General features: G+C 42.0%; 1 long non-coding RNA gene across 3 annotated transcripts in view; it reads left to right on the forward strand.

Annotated features, from left to right (window-relative positions):
* The window catches only part of LOC143675938 (uncharacterized), a 40,658-nt gene that overhangs the window by 7,176 nt on the left and 17,116 nt on the right, over positions 1-16,366 (forward strand). The window contains exon 4 of one of the 3 annotated variants that reach the window (XR_013171702.1): positions 13,136-13,398. The exons of the other annotated variants lie outside the window; for them this stretch is intronic. This is a non-coding gene — a long non-coding RNA (uncharacterized LOC143675938). Of the gene's footprint in view, positions 1-13,135; positions 13,399-16,366 lie in introns of those variants that run through there. 3 annotated transcript variants of the gene reach the window in all.

Genomic DNA, 16,366 nt, shown 5'->3' on the forward strand with positions numbered 1-16,366 from the left:
GCTGTATTTTGCTCTTTGGGTCCTTTTTTTTTGAGGCAGTGTGATATTTTTTCAGACAAAGATCTGGACACAAGCAGAGGGACTTTATTTGCCAGTTCCAAATCCTCACTGAATATGTGCACAGCTGGGAAGACATCAATGATTAGCTGATTTCCCTTCCCTGTTGCAGAATTCTGTTCCATTGCCAAATTGGATATGAAAAGTAGGGGATCTGGGGACATATGGTCTGCTCCAGAGGCCGCACCCCCAAACCTTCCCTAGGCCAGTCCTTCAAGGCCAAGCTGATAGACTAGAATCTGAGATAAACCCCATTCTTTCCCTCATTTTGCACAAAGCCAGCTAGTTTCAGGGTAATATTATAACTACATGGTGCATAATTCATTGCATTTTTGGATTAAGGGGAAATTATTTATAGGGAAAATATTTATAGTCAGAATAATTGAGAAATTCTAGGTCATAAAAAGCCAGTCTCCTCCAAACTTTGAAATTGGTTTTGTTTTCCAGTTTTTTGGTCCTGGGGAAAATTACTCAGAATTTGAATGTCTTTTTTCTTATTTAACTGTTTGTCCAAAAGTCGCTTGATGCTGCCATTTCTTTACTTCTAAAACTCAGCTGACATCACTGAAAATTTCATAAGTGGAGTGTTTTAAAAAGACTTCAAGAATCATTTTCTTCCTTATACCCTCCAGGGAACACCATAGCCTAGAGAACCGTTACAGAAACACTGGGTACATTGGAACTTGGAAGACCAGCAGCCAATTCCTCCTTTAGCCTCAGCCAGTCCTAATGGGGATGGAAGCTGCATGTCCCTGTAGCAAAAGGTAGATTCTAAAAGGTGAGACAGTGACACTAAACCCAGGCTCCTTTATTCTCCCCTGATCAGTGTAGAATTAAAGAACAGAACTTGGAACACAAAAGACAGTCCTCACCTCATAAGAAAACACCCATCAATTTCCTAATATCTTTTGAGAAGGCTGTGAGGGCAACTGACAAGATGATGCCCTCTTATACTCTCCTCTGCATTTGTGCTGCTCAAAGGCTGGTCTGTAGGCTGGGGCTGGTTTGCACACCACCATTGATCCAGGCTGAGGGAAGCACAGAGACTGACAGTCAATGTTGAGGTAGCTCATTAGTGATTTGACATTGCCATGACATCCAGTGAAGGAATGCATGCACTCACTTATTGGACCGGTTATAGACTAGTCTGGAGGTTGCTAAGCTTGGGTGATAAATTGCATTGGCTCAAACTGTATTCTACCCTTTTGTAGTAAGACCACATATCCATCCACAACAGACTAGAAATTAGAAATAGAGTATAGATTACACAGAAAGATAGATAGATAGATAGATAGATAGATAGATAGATAGATAGATAGATAGATAGATAGATAGATACATAGATAGATAGATAGATAGACAGACAGACAGACAGACAGACAGACAGACAGATAGATAGATAGATAGATAGACAGACAGACAGATAGGTAAGTAAATAGAGAAAAACCAGTTCCTTTGCCACAGTTTGAGAAGCACAGTGCTACGGTACTCACTGAACTTCTGAATTCTCTGTTCATTGTGCCTCTGCTAGGTTTATTGTAAGCACTGGGAGGGGAGACTGCCTGCTTTCTTCGATGCTCAATTACCCAAGCCTAGTGCAATTCCTGGTGTGTTGAATGAACGAATGAATGAATGAACCACTGTTTAGAATTCTGTCTCACTCTCGGGTTTGGCGGCCTTTGAATGTCAAGAGCTGGAGATCACAGTATTGGTTGCATTTGTCTAGTCAAGGCAGAACCTCTCACCTTCCCCACTAACCAGTTTTCAATGTCAAGGCAAAGAAACAGAAGACCCGGGAATATATTGCCAAATTTATAAGGCACGCTTCTGGAGAAATATGATTCCCCCTGTAGAATTCATTTTATTACCACTTCTGCAGGATCACAGCTATTCCAAAAGCAGGGTACAAGTGACATGTCTTGTTATAAACACTTATAGGTTGAAAGTTATCAGTGTCTCATAAACATGCCATGGTTCTTTATAAACTTAAGAGCTTAACTAAGGCTAAAGTTATGGGACGGCTCACCTGACAAAGGAATCACAGAAAGCATGACCTTGTTCACCTGGGAGACACAGGAAGACAGATCACACCAGCCGTATCATGGTATTTTTATCGAAAAAATATTTTTTGACAAGTATCAGAGAGAGAAGGCATCAGGCCAGAATCCACAGTGGCTCTTCTCTGAGGAGAGAACAGCCCCTGCAAGGGGACTTGGAGATGGGTGGCTGCTTCATTTCCTGCTGCTGCGGAACGAACCTCTGCAAATTAAAATGGCCCAAAGCAACATTTTATAATGCTCATAGATTTTGTGGGTGAGAAGTTCAGACAAGAGCACAGTGGGGTGGCTTCTCTCTTCCACAGTATCTGGGATTTCAGCTAGTAAGTTGCAAATAACAGGGAATGACGAATACTTGGGAACTGGAGTTATCCAGAGACTTTTTTGGTAGGCAGGCTGAGAAGACTCAATAGTCATCGCTCCGTGTGTGGGTTGGGCTGCCTCACAGCATGGCAGCCCTGGGGCAGCCGGCTTCTTCTGGGCTGTCTCAGACCTCCGAGACTCAGAGTTCCTGGAAACAAGGAGGAAGGTGTGTGACCTTCAAGACCATAAAAGATAGTCACCAACGCACTCTCAAGTGGCTGAGAAAAAAATGGTAGCAATCAGTTCACCAATATGTCATAGAGAGAGAATGATAAAGTAAATGGAACAAAATATTAAACAGTTGATAAATCCAGGAAAGGAGTTTGCAGAATTTCCTGATACTATTTTTCCAACTTTTCTGTGAGTTTGAAATTATATCAGAATAAAATATTACAAAAACAACCAGAACCAGGCAATGTCTTATCTATAAAATAAAATCAGTGTGCAATGTCTGGTTGGTATTCTCCCAGATACTGCACTGAGTTCCATCTGTAAACTCCACAAGTAATAATAGTTTAAACAAGCCACAGGACCCCAGGGATCTGCTCTGAGGAGGCTCTGTCTGGTTGACGGGAAGTTACATCTGAGCCATTTGGGGTAACATCAACCAAATTATTTCAGGGTGAAAACAGGCTGTCCAGATGGCTCTTTTAGGACATATTCTAGTTTGCTGGCTGCCAGAACACAATATACCAGAAACAGAATGGCTTTTAAAAGGGTGAATTTATTATGTTGCAAGTGTATAGTTCTAAGGCCATGTAAATGTCCCAATTAAAGCAAGACGATAAAAATAACCAATCTAAGGTATCCAGGGAAAGATACCTTGGTTCAAGAAGGCTGATGACATTCAGGGTTCCTCTCTCATCTGGAAGGACACATGGCAAGCATGGTGTCATCTGCTAGCTTTCTCTCCTGGCTTCTTGTTTCATGAAGCTCCCACAGGAACATTTTCCTTCTTTGTCTCCAAAGACCCATAGGATTGGGTGCAGTCATATCAAATCAAAGGTTAACACACACAACTGGATGTGTCACATCGCCATGGAGGTAATCTAATCAAGATTACAACCTACAGAATGGAATGATTTCTAAATGTTGTGTTAGTTAATTTTTTTTAATTAATAAAAAAAAGATTACAATCTACAGTGCTGAATAGGGATTAAAAGAAAAGAATATCTCCACAAGATGGATCAGGATTAAAACATGGCTTTTCTAGGGTACATAATCCTTTCAAACTGGCACAGGATGTATCTGAGTTGGTTACGGGTAAAGTTGGTAAAATAGAGACCCATAACGCAGAGGCTTAGAAAGGATAAAAGCTTGCTTCTGTCTCACCTAAACTCCAGGTGAATTGGGCAACTCTGCCATCTTTAACCAAAACATCCACCTCTGGGTCTAAGAGAGCAGCTTTAGTGTCTATTTCCAACCAGAGAAAAGAGGGAAAGAAAGAGTGAATAGCACGTGATTTCCTTATAAAAACTCAATCTGGAAGTTTGCACATGTTACTTCCATTATCACTCAGTTGACCAAAATTTAGTTATATAGCCACAGTCATAGGGAGGAGAGGCCAAGGAATCAGCTTCCATCTGGGTGCCAAGGGCTGTGTCCCCAGCTAAAATCCTCAGTGGTTGTAAAGTACCAATATTAAAAGGAAGAGAGCAAGAAAGAATACTGAGAGATCATGAGGACCTCTGCCCACGGGAGAGTTAGTGATCAAGGGGCTTTTGCAGGACTCCCAAAAGGAGAGTCGATTAAAAAAGAAAAAACAACAACACAGAAATAAAAATAAATAAATAAATAAAAACCATAACCAAAATGAGAGTGGATTTCCTGGAGGAGCTGGGAAATCAGTGGAAGAAATAGAAGTTCTGAAGCAGACACTACCCTGTTGGTGTCGATTAGATTAAACTATTTAAGTACCTGTAAGGCTTTCAGTGAGCCAATATGCTTCTCAGTCGAGAGGCAAAGACCTAACAGAATTTTCTCTGCAGAGGAGATTTGGGATGTCCCTAGTCGAATTACTTTCATTCTATCGAGAAAATCAAATCCCTTTATACTAGCCGAGGTGTCCTCATCCAGGCACACATGCACACCCCTGCACACACACTGGGGGCACACACACGTGCCTGCCACCACGCTTCGCCTGACACTGCTCTAGGAGCCACAGAGTCCCCTGGTAACTCCTCTCTTTGTTGACTAAGAGTGTCAAGACCATCCCTTCTCACTCATTTCTTGTGGTTCCTAAATGGTTTCTGCAAAATAACAGGCAAATTACCCACAACTGCTTCTTAAGGGACTATGTTCTACTTGTCAGATTTATGAGTGGCAAAATTGCTTTATGTCCATCAAAAAAAATAATGCATCCCAGAACAGGCAAGCGAACACATTTGTATTCTAGCTGATTAAAGCTTTATTTCATTTTTGAGGATCTTCCCTCAATATAGTACCCTAAAATGGCCTCTTCTCTTCCCTCCTGTGTTCTCACTTGTGTTCAGGATGCAGAACCTTACATGGGTCTGTTTTCACTCACCCTTCACTATACCCTTAGGCAGGCAGAGAGTTAGCTAAACAGGGTACAGGAGGATACCACCTGTTTTTTAGAAAGAGCCAGTTTGCCCATTTCAACCCAGGAGTCATAAAGATGTGTCCCTCCCCACCCCCCACCAGCCATGTTAGGCATTTATCATCACCAAAGACTAAAAGACAGGCACGGACACTTAGGCTAGAAACACAGCTTCTAAGGCCCCCAAAGTGCCACAGGGAGCCTTTGAAAGCCCCAGGGAGTCTGGCCACTATGCACCATTCTCCTGTCCCCTTCCTGTGGCCCAGGTCTGCAATGGCTACCCCGTTCCTCTGCCAGTGACATGCTCAAATGCCCAGCTGGGATCTGCTCGGCTCCCTAGGTGACAGTCCCTTCAGCCAGCCCTTCTGCACTTGCCCAGCCATAGCCTCAGATCAAGGTCTTCAGAAAGGCCACCAACCCCGGAGACCCCGAAGGTGGGAGCAGGGACAGCCCTAGACCTACTGCCATCTCCTCTGCTGTATTACACCCTCCCACTCTGCATTACAGTGCCCTGTCCCCAATCAGGACTGTCAGTGGTAGCAGCACCTAGCAGAGGACAGCATGCCATGAAGAGGCAACACAGGACAGTGGGTGCAAGCGCAGTTTCCCTGAACGTAGGTTTGAATCCTGGGTTCTAACGCTTACTTAAGCAAGGGTTATGCTGCTCTGTGCCTGAGTTCCTTACTGTAAAATGTGTTTCGTAATAGTATCTCCCTCACAGGTTAGTGGAAAGCTAAATTAGACAATAGCTGTAAGTCACTCTGAACAATAACTGGCAAAATTAACACTTAATGAACACTGACTACCATTATTATTATGTATTGTCACCACTGTTACGGTGGCAATTTGAAGATGATCAGTGGCCTTGTCTACAGCAAATTCAATAAACCAACCAGTAGGGGTATAAGCTAGTGTGATGTGGACAGAAGGGTGAATGGGAAGCAAGAATGTAGAAATACGAAATTTGAGAAAGAGGAAGAGAGGAAAGAGATGGTAACTAAAGGAGGCCAGAGTAAGAATGGAATCAATTCCTTCTTTCGCCATAAAATAGCTTAACATAAAAATTGTTCTCAAGCATGGGCAGTTCCAGTAATCCGTATGAATCTATTAACAGCAATGAAAATATTAATCACAGTTTACTTAAGCAAATTTCTTTCAAGTTTACAATGTAGTTTCACATATATTGTCTAAGGATTCAGGGCAAGATCACTGAACCCAATTAACACACAAGGAAATCGAGACTTGAGTCAGAGGCCTTGTCTCAAGCAATACATCCATCCAGAGTAACCTTTAGTTCCATCTCCAAAATGTTTAATACTTTGAAAACGGTTATAAAGCCACTCCCCTACACATAAACTCGGAGAATCTCGGTTAATGAGACCAAGTCTATTTTCTTAGGTTGGAATGAAAGGATTGCCACAACTTGCCAAAGGCTTCTCGCTTGGGAATCTCATTCAGGATAGCTCCCCTAACAGAAGCTTCCACGTTTTCCTCCTGATAGACCCCACATTCGCTCATGCTCTGTTCCCATCCACAGCTCCTCCCATCTTCCTCTTCTGTCTCTCTCATTCCCCTTCCACTAGTTGACGATGACACCTGAGCCAAGCATGAAAGCCTCTCCTCCGCGCCCCGTAACACTGATAAGCTGAGAACCCCTCTGGAACTTAATCACCACCAGCCCATGAGTTATTTTTCAGAAACCATATATTTTTCTATATTTTATTGTGATTTAAAGAAGGTCTTCTTTTCTTTTCCCCTCTCTTTCTCCGCCGGCCCGCCGCGCGGCACCCACGCCCCACAGCAGCCGACCCGCCCGCCCTCCTTCTCCCCGCCCTGCCGCGGGGCCCCTCCTCCCCCTCCTGCTCCGGCCGCTCTCCAACCACCACGGTGCCCTCTTCCCCCGCCTTCACCGGCTCCTCCACCACCAGCCTCTACAGCCTTGCTGCCCTCACCTTTCCTCCTCCAGAACAGCTACTGGGGGAGTGGAGATAATACAGAGTAGCTCCCGGAACCACGAGGGAGATCAAAGGGACAGCGTACCCCATCCTGGAACGGCTGACTATCTGGGAGAACCAGCTCCGGTGAGATCACCAAGGGGCACGGGCTTTCCTGGGCGGGACGGCAAGCGACCGGAGTCCCTCCCTTCCACCTTCCCAGGCCAGCTGGTAGAATTGGACAGGTGGTCCCCTTAGGCCGCGGCGGCTGGTGCCCCCACCACACGAGGCCCCCCAGAACAACTGAGATAGTTGGGTCGGAAATCCCCAGACTGCGGAGAACAGTGACCGGGGGATCCCTTCCAAACACGTGACTCCCCCGTCGGCTGGGAATAGTGCACTCTCCCGGGCTGCGACAGCTGGCGCCCTCCTGCCACGCTTGGTGCCCCGGGCCGACTAGCTAATTCGGCCGGACGCTCTCCCGTGCTGCGGTGGCCGGCGACCCTCCCCGCATTCGGAACCCCAGGCCGGCTGGCATTCTTCCAAGACGCTTCGGCTGCCGAACCTCCCCTACGGCGAGAATTTTCCAGAGTTAAAGGACCCACAGCAACTTTCACTGGTGGAACCCGTAGACAAACGTGTGCCACGAGCGCCACCTACTGGGCAGGATAAGAAAAACAGAACCCAGAGATTGCACAGAAAAATCTTTCAACCTGTGGGGTCGAACACCCAGGGAAATCTGACTAAATGCCCAGACGCCAGCAGAAGATAACGGATCATGCTCAGAAAATTGAACATATGGCCCAGTCAAACGAAGAAACCAATAGTTCAAATGAGATACAGGAGCTGAAACAACTAATGCTGAATATACGAACAGAAATGGAAAACCTCTTCAAAAACGAAATCGATAAATTGAGGGAGGACATGAAGAAGACATGGGCTGAACATAAAGAAGAAATAGAAAAACTGAAAAAACAAATCACAGAACTTATGGAAGTGAAAGATAAAGTAGAAAAGATGGAAAAAACAATGGATACCTACAACGACAGATTTAAAGAAACAGAAGATAGAATTAGTGATTTGGAGGATGAAACATCTGAATTCCAAAAAGAAACAGAAACTATCCGGAAAAGAATGGAAAAATTTGAACAAGGTATCAGGGAACTCAAGGACAATGTGAACCGTACAAATATACGTGTAGTGGGTATCCCAGAAGGAGAAGAGAAGGGAAAAGGAGGAGAAAAACTAATGGAAGAAATTATCACTGAAAATTTCCCAACTCTTATGAAAGACCTAAAATTACAGATCCAAGAAGTGCAGCGCACCCCAAAGAGATTAGACCCAAATAGGCGTTCCCCAAGACACTTACTAGTTAGAATGTCAGAGGTCAAAGAGAAAGAGAGGATCTTAAAAGTAGCGAGAGAAAAACAATCCGTCACATACAAGGGAAACCCAATAAGACTATGTGTAGATTTCTCAGCAGAAACCATGGAAGCTAGAAGACAGTGGGATGATATATTTAAGTTACTAAAAGAGAAAAACTGCCAGCCAAGACTCCTATATCCAGCAAAATTGTCCTTCAAAAATGAGGGAGAAATTAAAACATTCTCAGACAAAAAGTCACTAAGAGAATTTGTGACCAAGAGACCAGCTCTGCAAGAAATACTAAAGGAAGCACTAGAGTCAGATACAAAAAGACAGAAGAGAGAGACATGGAGAAAAGTGTAGAAAGAAGGAAATTCAGATATGACATATATAATACAAAAGGCAAAATGGTAGAGGAAAATATTATCCAAACAGTAATAACTCTAAATGTCAATGGACTGAATTCCCCAATTAAAAGACATAGACTGGCAGAATGGATTAAAAAACAGGATCCTTCTATATGCTGTCTACAGGAAACACATCTTAGACCCAAAGATAAATATAGGTTGAAAGTGAAAGGTTGGGAAAAGATATTTCATGCAAACAACAACCAGAAAAGAGCAGGAGTGGCTATACTAATATCCAACAAATTAGACTTCAAATGTAAAACAGTTAAAAGAGACAAAGAAGGACACTATATACTATTAAAAGGAACAATTAAGCAAGAAGACATAACAATCATAAATATTTACGCACCGAACCAGAATGCCCCAAAATACGTGAGGAATACACTGCAAACACTGAAGAGGGAAATAGACACATATACCATAATAGTTGGAGACTTTAATTCACCACTCTCATCAATGGACAGAACATCTACACAGAGGATCAATAAAGAAATAGAGAACCTGAATATTACTATAAATGAACTTGACTTAACAGACATTTATAGGACATTACATCCCACAACAGCAGGATACACCTTTTTTTCAAGTGCTCATGGATCATTCTCAAAGATAGACCATATGCTGGGTCACAAAGCAAGTCTTAACAAATTTAAAAACATTGAAATCATACACAACACTTTCTCGGATCATAAAGGAATGAAGTTGGAAATCAATAATAGGCGGAGTGCCAGAAAATTCATAAATACATGGAGGCTCAACAACACACTCTTAAACAACAAGTGGGTCAAAGAAGAAATTGCAAGAGAAATTAGTAAATACCTAGAGGCAAATGAAAATGAAGACACAACATATCAAAACTTATGGGACGCAGCAAAGGCAGTGCTAAGAGGGAAATTTATTGCCCTAAATGCCTTTATCAGAAAAGAAGAAAAGGCAAAAATGCAGGAATTAACTGTCCACTTGGAAGAACTGGAGAAAGAACAGCAAACTAATCCCAAAGCAAGCAAAAGGAAAGAAATAGCAAAGATTAGAGCAGAAATAAATGAAATTGAAAACATGAAAACAATAGAGAAAATCAATAAGACCAGAAGTTGGTTCTATGAGAAAATCAACAAGATTGATGGGCCCTTAGCAAGATTGACAAAAAGAAGAAGAGAGAGGATGCAAATAAATAAGATTAGAAATGAAAGAGGAGACATAACTACTGACCTCACAGAAATAAAGGAGGTAATAACAGGATACTATGAACAACTTTACGCTAATAAATACAACAATTTAGAAGAAATGGACAGGTTCCTGGAAAGACATGAACAACCAACTTTGACTCAAGAAGAAATAGACGACCTCAACAAACCAATCACAAGTAAAGAGATTGAATTAGTTATTCAAAAGCTCCCTAAAAAGAAAAGTCCAGGACCAGACGGCTTCACATGTGAATTCTATCAAACATTCCAGAAAGAATTAGTACCTACTCTCCTCAAACTCTTCAACATAATCGAAGTGGAGGGAAAACGACCTAATTCATTCTATGAAGCCAACATCACCCTCATACCAAAACCAGGCAAAGATATTACAAAAAAAGAAAACTACAGACCAATCTCTCTAATGAATACAGATGCAAAAATCCTCAATAAAATTCTAGCAAATCGTATCCAACAACACATTAAAAGAATTATACATCATGACCAAGTAGGATTCATCCCAGGTATGCAAGGATGGTTCAACATAAGAAAATCAATTAATGTAATACACCATATCAACAAATCAAAGCAGAAAAATCACATGATCATCTCAATTGATGCAGAGAAGGCATTTGACAAGATTCAACATCCTTTCCTGCTGAAAACACTTCAAAAGATAGGAATACAAGGGAATTTCCTTAAAATGATAGAGGGAATATATGAAAAACCCACAGCTAATATCATCCTCAATGGGGAAAAATTGAAAACTTTCCCCCTAAGATCAGGAACAAGACAAGGATGTCCACTATCACCACTATTATTCAACATTGTGTTGGAAGTTCTAGCCAGAGCAATTAGGCAAGAAAAAGAAATACAAGGCATCAAAATAGGAAAGGAAGAAGTAAAACTATCACTGTTTGCAGACGATATGATACTATATGTAGAAAACCCGGAAAAATCCACAACAAAACTACTAGAGCTAATAAATGAGTACAGCAAAGTAGCAGGCTACAAGATCAACATTCAAAAATCTGTAGCTTTTCTATACACTAGTAATGAACAAGCTGAGGCAGAAATCAAGAAACGAATCCCATTTACAATCGCAACTAAAAGAATAAAATACCTAGGAATAAATTTAACCAAAGAGACAAAAAACCTATATAAAGAAAACTACAAAAAACTGTTAAAAGAAATCACAGAAGACCTAAATAGATGGAAGGGCATACCGTGTTCATGGATTGGAAGACTAAATATAGTCAAGATGTCAATCCTACCTAAATTGATTTACAGATTCAATGCAATACCAATCAAAATCCCAACAACTTATTTTTCAGAAATAGAAAAACCAATAAGCAAATTTATCTGGAAGGGCAGGGTGCCCCAAATTGCTAAAAACATCTTGAGGAAAAAAAACGAAGCTGGAGGTCTCGCGCTGCCTGACTTTAAGGCATATTATGAAGCCACAATGGTCAAAACAGCATGGTATTGGCATAAAGATAGATATATCGACCAATGGAATCGAATAGAGTGCTCAGATATAGACCCTCTCATCTATGGACATTTGATCTTTGATAAGGCAGTCAAGCCAACTCACCTGGGACAGAACAGTCTCTTCAATAAATGGTGCCTAGAGAACTGGATATCCATATGCAAAAGAATGAAAGAAGACCCATCTCTCACACCCTATACAAAAGTTAACTCAAAATGGATCAAAGATCTAAACATTAGGTCTAAGACCATAAAACAGTTAGAGGAAAATGTTGGGAGATATCTTATGGATCTTACAACTGGAGGTGGTTTTATGGACCTTAAACCTAAAGCAAGAATACTGAAGAAGGAAATAAATAAATGGGAGCTCCTCAAAATTAAACACTTTTGTGCATCAAAGAACTTCATCAAGAAAGTAGAAAGACAGCCTACACAATGGGAGACAATATTTGGAAACGACATATCAGATAAAGGTCTAGTATCCAGAATTTATAAAGAGATTGTTCAACTCAACAACAAAAAGATAGCCAACCCAATTACAAAATGGGAAAAAGACTTAAACAGACACCTACCAGAAGAAGAAATACGGATGGCCAAGAGGCACATGAAGAGATGCTCAATGTCCCTGGCCATTAGAGAAATGCAAATCAAAACCACAATGAGATATCATCTCACACCCACCAGAATGGCCATTATCAACAAAACAGAAAATGACAAGTGCTGGAGAGGATGCGGAGAAAGAGGCACACTTATCCACTGTTGGTGGGAATGTCAAAGGGTGCAACCACTGTGGAAGGCAGTTTGGCGGTTCCTCAAAAAGCTGAATATAGAATTGCCATACGAACCAGCAATACCATTGCTAGGTATCTACTCTAAGGACTTAAGGGCAAAGACACAAACGGACATTTGCACACCAATGTTTATAGCAGCGTTATTTACAATTGCAAAGAGATGGAAACAGCCAAAATCTCCATCAACAGAAGAGTGGCTAAACAAACTGTGGTATATACATACAATGGAATATTATGCAGCTTTAAGACAAGATAAACTTATGAACCATGTAATAACATGGATGGACCTAGAGAATATTATGCTGAGTGAATCCAGCCAAAAACTAAAGGACAAATACTGTATGGTCCCACTGATGTGAACGGACATTCGAGAATAAACTTGAAATATGTCATTGGTAACAGAGTTCAGCAGGAGTTAGAAACAGGGTAAGACAATGGGTAATTGAAGCTGAAGGGATACAGACTGTGCAACAGGACTAGATACAAAAACTCAAAAATGGACAGCACAATAATACCTAACTGTAAAGTAATCATGTTAAAATACTGAATGAAGCTGCATCTGAGCTATAGGGTTTTTTTTGTTTTTGTTTGCTTGTTGGTTTGTTTGTTGTTGTTTTTTACTATTATTACTACTTTTATTTCTTTTCTTTATATTAGCATTTTATATCTTTTTCTGTTGTGTTGCTAGTTCCTCTAAACCAATGCAAATGTACTAAGAAACAATGATCATGCATCTATGTGATGATGTTAAGAATTACTGAGTGCATATGTAGAATGGTATGATTTCTAAATGTTGTGTTAATTTCTTTTTTTTTTCTTTCCGTTAATAAAAAAATAAAAAAAAAAAAAGAAGGTCTTCTTTCTTCTATCTTCTTACAGTCACTAGCCTTGCAGCTGTTGCCTGAAATTTTATTCTCTTTTCTGGTTCACAGGTGGTTTGTACAAAGCCCTTATGCCCATCAGCTGAAGTTCCATCCAGCATATCTACCAGTAGTACCTCCTGTAGTCCACCATCTAAATGCAGGAGGTCTGTGCTGAGGGATGATACTGACTACAATAAACTTGGAGGCAATTGGTGTTTGCAGTGTGACCCCTGATGGCTGACCCAGCCAAGCAGGCAGGGGCAGGAGATGCTGGCTGCTTGGAGAGAACCCCACCCCAGCTCCAAGGAGAGGGTCTAACTCTTGCTGGTCAAGGACCCTGGCTTATCAAGCATTGCTCATTGTAGAATACATCATGCTTCTTGCTCTTTTTTTCATCCATGGTAGGACTGGTATTTAAAAACTCCTTTTGAATATTTAAAAAAATTAAACATTTAGTTGTAAGGGGATTTGGCCCTTTGTATTACATTCCTCTAGTCACAAGTAGCAGTTTTGATACTACATTTAAATATAGCTGGGTGTAGGAAGGGGTTACAAAATTTGGAGATTTGGTTAAATAAATCTTCTAAATGTAATTTGCTTTATTGGAAAGAGGAAGAAGGAAGTTAGAGAAGTAAGATGGTAGATGCAATATTTTCCTGTTGCTGCTATAACTAATACAAACCTGGTGGCTTCAAAAACACAAACTCATCATCTTACATTTCTAGAGGGCAGAAAGTCTGATGTGCATCTTACTCAGCTAAAAATAAGGTGTCAGCCTGGCTGCATTCCTTCATGGAAGCATGGGGGAGACTCCATCTCCTTGCCTTCAGAGGGCTGCCCACCTTCTTTCATCTGTGGCCCCTCCTACCTGTGGCTGGCTAAACCCCATCACATTGCATCATTCTGATGTCCTCTGGAGTCACACCTCCTCTGCTCGCTTTCTTCTTCTGCTCCCCTCTTCTAGTCTTAAGGAGCCTTGAGAGTGCTGTGGACCCACCAGGACAAGCTCCCTATTTTAATTCCACCTACACACTTGATTCCCTTTAGCCAAGGTAACCTAATGTATCCATGGGTTCTGGGGGTTAGCATGTGGCTATTGCAGCGGGGCTATTATTCTGCCTACCAGAGCAGATATAACCACAGCCATGCTCAGCTCACAATCTGGTGGTCCCCATAACAATGTCCGAAATTGGAAGGACAATTTCAGGCCCAGATTGATGTCTGGGCTATCCTCACACCCTCCAACTCCTACATCTCCTCATACCCACTTGTCAAGGAGTGGTCATACCTGTCGTGTAGTGGTCACACTTGTCGTGGAGTGGTCACACCTGTCGTGTAGTGGTCACACCTGTCGTGGAGTGGTCACACCTGTCGTGTAGTGGTCACACTTGTCGTGGAGTGGTCACACCTGTCGTGGAGTGGTCACACCTGTCGTGGAGTGGTCACACTTGTGGAGTGGTCACACCTGTCGTGGAGTGGTCACACTTGTCATGGAGTGGTCACACCTGTCGTGGAGTGGTCACACTTGTCGTGGAGTGGTCACACCTGTCATGGAGTGGTCACATTTGTCGTGGAGTGGTCACACCTGTCGTGGAGTGGTCACACTTGTCATGGAGTGGTCCACTGAGGTGCTAGCCCCATAAAGTGTGATGACTCAGGTCCCAGGGATGCCAACTCAGGCACAGTGCCCTCCATGATACGGAAAGAACTCTAATGCCCAGGAGACAAATCTTTAGATGAAACTCGAGCTCTCTCAACTGGTCTCCTGTAGCCAACTATGTGTTGAGTGCACAGTCTCTGTGTATTTGGTAAGTCATATTGACTGACAGGCCAGCATGCTGGAGGTATGCCGCTACTGGACGAATGTCTGGTGCACACGAACTCTAACTCTACTGATTGGCTGCTCATCATGTCACTTGTGACTGTTCCCAAACCTACCTATGCTACCTGGATGTGCTCTTCTAATTATGTAATTTAATTAAATGTTACCTAAACCAATGAAAGATGAGCCAGGAAAGAGCTGTTTCATGAACACTAAGTGAAGTACCTTGGAGAGACTTGATAAAGACGAGTCACTTCAAAAAAGCCTGGTGGGCGGGCCACAGTGGCTCAGCAGGCAGAGTTCCCACCTGCCATGCTAGAGACTCAGGTTCAATTCCCAGTGCCTGCCCATGCAAAAAAAAAAAGAGGCAGGCAAATTAGATGATAAAGAAACAGTAAAAGATAGGAAATAAATCATAAAAATATCAAAGGGTTTTGCCGGACAGTAAAAGTGGAGCCAATAGTGGGCAACTGGCAACAGTAACAGAAGTAGAAGAAATGGAGCACAGTGGAATCAAGGTGAGAAAAATCCTTGATGATTTAAGCCAGGTGCATAAGCGCCAAGCTTTGCTTTTGTTGGCTGCACAGCAAGTGGGGCAGGTCTGACAGATGTGAGACACATATAATCCACCCAAGGGAGGATTCGAGGGTGGTTTGAAAAGTGCTGTGCAAGATAGGAGGATTATTTCTGAAAGTCAAAGGGTGAGCAAGGCAGCTTCTTCTCGGTTACAAAAATTGCTGTACCTTCCCCTCCCTGCCTTCCTTCCCAGAACTAGCAATAGTCTCGGAAACTCCATCTGTCTGAAAAGTCTGTCACCCTGCCTGATCCCAGCTGACAGATCAGGCCATGAGATAGTGCTTCCCTGAAAAACTACTTCCAGAAAATCCCAGCTATTTATTTGGTAACCTTTCCCCTTTGGAAACAGTTGTTAATTATTGAACTAGTGAAGAGTGTCTAGTGACAGATCTTCTGATCTCATCTCCTCTCTGCGTAGTCATAGCCTTCCAGCCTTCCTGGTCCAGGGGCCCAGACACGAGAAGCCAGGCCTTGCTGCCAAATAAATTGAACACAGTGGAAGAGGAGCAGTCAGGAACTTTTCCTTCCTGGGTGGATTTTCTGTCCACTGGTATGCAGAGTCTTTTGCCTGTGAACTCAAGGTCTACTGCAACTCTAGGAAGAAGATGGGATCTCAACTAGATTCCTGGTACCGATGCACAAATATCATGAAAAATGTATGGAATTCATTATTTTAACACTTTACAAGCCCTGGGATGAAAGAAGCAATGCAATTGTATATAGACTGGTCAAGAAATACTTATTTTAACAGAAAACAAAGCCATAAAATAAACCCATGAACTTAAAGCTAAAAAGAAAACATGACTGAAGGGCAAGGCTGTATCATATGTGAAATCAATTTCTCATATATGAAGCAAATCAACAAACGTTATTTTAAGTTGTTAAGTCAAGAATGAGGATCA

This window comes from Tamandua tetradactyla, chromosome 3 (genome assembly GCF_023851605.1).
Source record: "Tamandua tetradactyla isolate mTamTet1 chromosome 3, mTamTet1.pri, whole genome shotgun sequence".
In the NCBI taxonomy this organism is placed as follows: Eukaryota; Metazoa; Chordata; class Mammalia; order Pilosa; family Myrmecophagidae; genus Tamandua; species Tamandua tetradactyla.